The 7051-nt window shown below is 41.7% G+C and overlaps 1 pseudogene across 1 annotated transcript; it reads left to right on the top strand.

Annotated features, from left to right (window-relative positions):
• The first annotated feature begins 2256 nt into the window (after positions 1-2256).
• On the top strand, positions 2257-3466 carry LOC308513808 (ubiquitin-conjugating enzyme E2 L3-like; annotated as a pseudogene). The gene is made up of 2 exons: positions 2257-2260; positions 3060-3466. The product of its transcript is annotated as a ubiquitin-conjugating enzyme E2 L3-like (transcript).
• Positions 3467-7051: the final 3585 nt, after the last annotated feature.

Genomic DNA, 7051 nt, shown 5'->3' with positions numbered 1-7051 from the left:
CACAAGTGATTTCAGTTGTTTTCCTGAACTGACAATAAGATTTATTATTTTGTTTTGTTTTGTTTTAGAAAATAAATCAATAACACAGTACTTTCATCAATTTATAAAAATTTAACCATTAATATGGCTTTAAAATATATTTTGGAAAAATATTAATGTAAAACATGGAGACTGCCTTTAAAAAAAAAAAAAGTAAAACAAAAATAAATTGGAGGTTTTTCTGAAGAACATTTTCTAAGCCAGCATCTCTTTTCTTCCCATCCCTACCTCTGCTCTGCAGGTAAAAGAAGAAAAAGGAAAAAAGAACTTTTTCAGAGGAATTTTTTTAAAGGCAAAATTTGTTTACATTTTCCAGGATACAGAATTCTAGGTCGGCATTTTTTTTCTCTCAAGGCTAAGTATTTCACTCTACTCTCCTTGCTTGAATGGTTTGTGAGGAGAATTAGATATAATTTTTATATTTTCATTTATAGGTATGATATTTTTCCTTTGTCTTTTTTCAGAATTTTTTCTTTAGTTTGGTTTTCTATAATAAAAATGATATGACAAGTGTATATTTGGGGGCCTTTATCTTCATTGGCATTCTCTGAGGTTCCTGAATCTGTGATTTGGTGTCTACCATTAATTGAGGGAAATTCTCAGTCATTATTGTTTAAAACATTTCTTCTATTCTTTTCTATTTTTCTTCTCCTTCTGGTATTTCATTATGTATATACTAGGGGCCCAGTGCATGAATTTGTGCACCTTGAAAGGAACTGTGGGCCATGTGAGGCTACAGTAGGCACAGGGGTGGATCTCAGCCCATCCTCCGTGCCCCAGCCCAGCCCCTCCTGCCACGACCCCCAGTCCCCTGTCTGCCGGCAGCCCCACTCCCACTGCTGCCGCTCCCATGCACTGATGGGGCTGGCCCTGCTCGCAATGGCTGGAGGCACAAGCAATTGGGGCTGGCTCCAGCAGCGGGTGCAAGCGGAGCTGGCGCCATCAGCAGTTGCAAACAGCAGCTGCTGTCCCGATCACCCCTCAGGAACAGGGGAGGTAGAGAAGCCCTGAGGGGCAATCAGGGCCAGCAGCCGCCGCTCGCACCTGCTGATGGCACCAAGCGATCAGGGGCCGGTGCTGGGTGCTGGCAATGGGTGCAAACAGTGACTCCAGCTCCTGCAGAAGGTGTGAGCTGGGCGAGCAAAGGCAGCAGGTGCAAGCGCCGGGCGGGACCGCATAGCGTGGGATCAAAGAATTTTCAGTAACCACGAGAGGCTCGCCCCAATGACAGTGACAGGTGCCCTGTCTTGGTCTGGTACTCCTGATCACCTGCTCCGCCATCCTGTTGCAGGCGACGCCTACCATGTTCCGCGCAGCCCCCCTGCTGGCCAGCGCATGTCATAGCAACTGGTTGTTCAGTTGTTCCGCCATTCGGTCTATTTGCATATTAGACTTTTATTATTTAGGATTAGACCTTTTGTTGTTCTTTCACAGTTCTTGGATATTTGGCTCTGCCCCACCCCCATCTTTGTTGTCTTTGCTTTTCAGTTTTTGAGGATTCTACTGAGATATCCTCAAGTTCAGAGAATCTTTCCTCAAACTTATAATATTATGTCCATCAAAAGCACTCTTCATTTCTGTCACAGTGTTTTTGATCTCTAGAATTTCTTTTTGGTTCTTTCTTAGGATTTCCATCTCTCTGCTCACATTGCCCATCTGTTCTTTATGCAATATGTTTTATCCATTAGAGCAGCGGTTCTTAACCTGTGGGTCGCGACCCCTTTGGGGGTCGAACAACCCTTTCACAGGGGTTGCCTAAGACCATCGGAAAACACATATATAGTTACATACTGTTTTTGTGATTAATCACTATGCTTTAATTATGTTCAATTTATAACAATGAAAATGCATCCTGCATATCAGATATTTATATTATAATTCATAACAGTAGCAAAATTACAGTTATGAAGTAGCAATGAAAATAATTTTATGGTTGAGAGTCACCACAACATGAAGAACTGTATTAAAGGGCATTAGGAAGGTTGAGAATCACTGCATTAGAGCCTTCAGCATAATAATCATAGTTGTTTGAAGTCCTTGGTGTGATAATTCTAACATCTGCCATGTCTGATTCTGATGCTTGCTCCATCTCTTTAAATTGTGGGAGGGTTTTTGCCTTTTGTTTGTTTTACATTATTGTTTTTTATAGCTGGCCATGATGTACTGGTAAAAGGAACTGCTGTAAATAGACCTTTAAGAATATGGTGGTAGTGAGGTATGGGTAAAGGGAAACATTCTGTACTCCTACTATCAGGTCAGCCTTTTACTAAGCATATGCCTCTGCACTGTGGACTTCACAGTGTATCTTTTTAAAAATATGTTTTTATTGATTTTAGAGAGTGAGGAAGAGAGAGGGATAGAGAGATAGGAACATTGATCAGCTGTCTCCTACATGCCACTTACTGGGGATCAAGCCCGCAACAAGGACATGTGTCCTGACTGGGAATGGAACCAGTGAACTCTTGGTTCATGGGTCAATGCTCAACCACTGAGCCACATCAGCTGGGCAAGGTGTATCTTTCTTTAAAAGAATCTTTATTGTTAGGAGAATCCATAGGCAGCAAAATAGCAGACATATGTCATAGCAATATCTTTACTGATATAGCTCCTAGGACAATGGAAACTAAAGAGAAAAGAAACAAATGGGACTACATCAAAATAAAAAGCTTCTGTACAGCAAAAGAAACCATCAACAAAACAACAAGAAAGCCCACTGCGTGGGAGAACATATTTGCCAATGTTATCACCGATAAGGGTTTAATCTCCAAAATTTACGGGGAACTCATACAACTTAACAAAAGGAAGATAAACAATCTGATCAAAAAATGGGCAAAGGATCTACACTTTTCAAAAGAGGACATACAGAAGGCCCAGAGACATATGAAAAATGCTCAAAGTCACTAATAATGGGAGAGATGCAAATCAAAACAACAATGAGGTATCACCTCACACCTGTCAGAATGGGTATCATCAACAAATCAACAAATGACAAGTGCTGCTGGTGAGGTTATGGAGAAAAGGAACCCTCGTGCACTGCTGGGTTGATGAAGCTAATTTATTGATTTGGCAAGGGCTTATTGTTCCTGACAACCCTCCATATGATAAGGGGGCCTTCAGAACCGAAATAAACTTTTCAGCAGAATACCCATTCAAACCACTGAAGATCACATTTAAAACAAAGATCTATCACCCCAACATTGATGAAAAGGGACAGGTCTGTCTACCAGTAATTAGTGCTGAAAACTGGAAGTCAGCAAAAAAACAGACCAAGTAATTCAGTCTCTCATAGCACTGTGAATGATCCCCAGACTGCGCACCCCTTTCAGGCTGACCTCAATAAAGAATACTCCTAAGGTCCATTAAAAAAATCTGTAAGAATGCTGAAGAGTTTACAAAGAAATATGGGAAAAAGAGACCTGTGAACTAAAATCTGCCACAATTGGTTACAGCGAGTGTGAGCAGAGACCCTGAGCAATGCATTCAGACACCCCACAAAGCAGGTCTCTGTGGAAAAATGACACAGGCCACCACCTGGCATTTGCTTGTGGCAGTTACTAACTTTCTACAGTTTTCTTCATCAAAAGTGGTCTTAGGTAATCTGTAAAGAAAGGGTTAAAAATTTAAGATGTTCTAAAAAAAATCTTTATTGTTGAGAATATTACAGATGTCCCCCATTTTCCTCCATTGTTCCCTCCACCTGGTTCCCGCCCCACTCCAGGCCTTCACCATCCTATTGTCTGTGTCCATAGGTAAGATCCTTGGTTAATCTCTTCCCGCACCACCCCCACCCCCTTCCCTCTGAGATTCATCAGTCTGTTCCATGTGTACTTGCCTCTTGTTCTATTTTATTCATCTTGGGGCTTTTTTGTTGTTGTTAATCCTCACCCAAGAATATTTTTCCATTGATTTTTCTAGAGAGAGTGGAAAGGAGAAGGAAAGAGAGAGAAACACCAATGTGAGAGAGACACATTGATTAGTTGTCTCCTGCATGCACCCCAACCATGTCCGAGGAACCTGCAACCAAGGTATGTGCTCTTGACCAGAATCGAACCCAGGATCCTTCAGTCTGCAAGCCGAAGCTCTATCCACTGAGCCAAAATGGCTAGGGCTCATTGGCTGTTTTTTTTATTACATTCCTTAATCATTTATTTTGATTTTTAGATTCAGTTGTTGGTAGATATGTATTTATTGCCATGTTATTGTTCATATATTTTATTTCTTCTTCTTCTTCTTCTTCTTCTTCTTCTTCTTCTTCTTCTTCTCCTTCTTCTTCTTCTTCTTCTTCATCTTCTTCTTCTTCTCCTCCTCCTCCTCCTTCTTCCTCTTCTTAAAAAATACCCTTTGACATTTCATGTAATACTGGTTTGGTGGTAATGAACTCCTTTAGCATTTTCTTGTTTGTGAAGGTCTTTATCTGACCTTTATTCTAAATTGTACCTTTGCTGGGTAGAGTAATCTTGCTTGTAGGTCCTTGCTATTCATCACTTTGCGTATTTCTTGCCACTCCCTTCTGGCCTGCAAAGTTTCTGTGGATAAATCAGCTGACAGTCATATGGGCTCTCCCTTGTGGGTAACTAACTGCTTTTCTCTTGCTGCTTTAAAGATTCTCTCTTTGTCTTTAACTGTTGGCATTTTAATTATAATGTATCTTGCTGTGGGCCTGTTTGGGTTCCTCTTGTTTGGAACTCTCTGTGCTTCTTGGACTTGTAAGTCTATTTCTTTTACCAGGTAGGGGGAAGTTTTCTGTATTTATTTCTTCAAATAAGTTTTCAATATCTTGCTATCTCTCTTCTCCTCCTGGCACCCCCACAAAGTGAATGTTGGTTGCTTGAAGTTGTCCCAGAGGCTGTTACACTATCTTCATATTTTTGGATTCTTTTTTCTTTTGGTCTTCTGATTGGGTCCTTTTTCATGTCTTTAAATTTCTCACTAAGATCCTTAAAAGTCTAACTAAATCCCTTGAAGCTCTCATTAAGATCCTTGAGCAACCTTATAACCATTGTTTTGAACTCTATATCTAGTAGTTTACTTGCTTCAATTTCATTTAGATCTTTTTCTGGAGATTTTTTTTCTGCTCTTTCATTTGTGACATGTTTCTTTGTCTCCACATTTTGACTGCTTCCCTGTGTTTGGTTCTATTTATTAGGTAGAGCTGCTATGTCTCCTGCAATTGGTAGAGTGGCCTTGTGTAGTAGGTATCCTGTAGGGCCCAGTAGCTCAGCCTCCCCAGTCACCAGAGCTGGGCACTCTAGGTATGCCCCTGAGTAGGATGTGTGCACAATCTTGCTTTATTTGAGCCTTGATTGCTATTGGCTTCTCTGGGAGGAATTAATCTCCAGGCCAAGTGGTTGTGAGGACTAGCTGTGACTACAGTGAAAGAGTTGCTGTGCAGAAGACACTCCTATGGATCAGGACTTGCTTTGCTGGGGCTTTGGTGTTCACTGAGTCTGCCCCTTGAGTGTGTTGCTTCTGGATGTGTATAGCTGTAATCTGGTATGGTCTGAAGGTGTCCCCCGGGTACACTGGCTCTGGGGCCTCCTGGGAGGTGCAAAGTCAGCCACTGCCTGGTGACACCTGTCAGGAACTACAGAACCATCTGCAGATGGCTACTACTTGTATTGGGCTTGGATGTGCCCAAGTGAGGCCAAGCTGTGAAGCAAGGCAGGCTGCTGCTAGTGTTGGCTCTTGCTAATGCCACTGCTGCTTGTTTAAGAGATTTTAGGAAAGTCTGAAGCCTGAAAGAGAACAGGCTGCAAACAGCTTGGGAAGGGCTGCAAAATGGATGGGGCAGTGTCTCAGGGAATCACCCAGTTGGAACAAACAGTGTGAGCCACACTGATGGAAACTCAGATATGGCTGCCAGTCAGCTCTGCAATGGGGGAGGTCCCAGCACAGGAGCAATGACCCCTGTAAGCACCCCAGTCTTGGAGAAAGCTGCCCCCAAGTTTTTGTCCTGATGCCAGACAATCTAGTTCTTCCCCAAATGTCCCAGGTTTCTTTCAAGCTGCCACCCCTGCTCTGGAGCCCAGAGGGATTGAGTCTGAGTAAGCCTGTGTGCCAGTCCTTTATGAGGAACTTCTGGGTCTCCAGTAGCCTCCGTGTCATGCAGCCACAATCCCTGCTGGTATTTATAGCCCAAAATTATGGGGACTTTTCTTCCCAGCTCTGAAACCCTGGGCTGGAGTCTGGTGTGGGGCTGGGACCCCTTGCTCCTCACAGGGGGCCTCCACAGCCACGCTATCCCTCCAGGTTAAAAAAATGCCACATGTGGGTGTTAGAACAGCCCATTCTGTGCCTTCACCCTTCCTACCAGTATCAATGTACTTTCTTCTTTACTTCTCTAGTTGTAGGACTTCCGTTCAGCCAGATTTCAGGCAGTTCTGAATGATGGTTGTTCTGTATTTTAGTTGTAATTTTGATGTAGTTGTGGGAGGTGGTGTGTATCAGCATTTACCTATGCTACCATCATGTGTTCCAATTCCAGGTATATTTTTTTTTAAACAACTTTTTTAATTTTCAATTATAGTTGATATATGATACATATTAGTTTCAGGTGTACAACTCAGTGATTAGACATTTATATAACTTGTGAAGTGATCCTCCTGTTAAATCTAGTACCCATCTGACACCATACATAATTATTACAATATTATTGACTATATTCTCTATGCTGTACTTTAAATCCCCATGACTATTCTGTAATTACCAATTTGTAATTCTTAATCCCTTCACCTTATTCACCCATCTCCCAATCCCCCTCTCATCTATGACTGTCAAAATGTTCTCTGTATCTACAAATCTATTCCCGGTATTGTTTTGTTGTGGTTGTTGTTTGTTTGTTTGTTTGTTTTAGATTCCACATATAAGTGAAATCCTATGTAATTTTTCTTTCTCTGTCTGACTTATTTTTTACTCAGCACAAAAACCTCTAGGTCCATCTATGTTATGGCAGATGGCAAGATTTCTTTTTCTTTTTTCTTTTTTTATGTGTGGCTGAGTCATATTTCACTGT

This window comes from Myotis nattereri (assembly GCF_964212035.1).
Source record: "Myotis nattereri genome assembly, chromosome: 2".
Taxonomy (NCBI): domain Eukaryota; kingdom Metazoa; phylum Chordata; class Mammalia; order Chiroptera; family Vespertilionidae; genus Myotis; species Myotis nattereri.
Note: the sequence above shows the minus strand (reverse complement) of the source record. Positions and strands in the feature narration are given on the sequence as shown.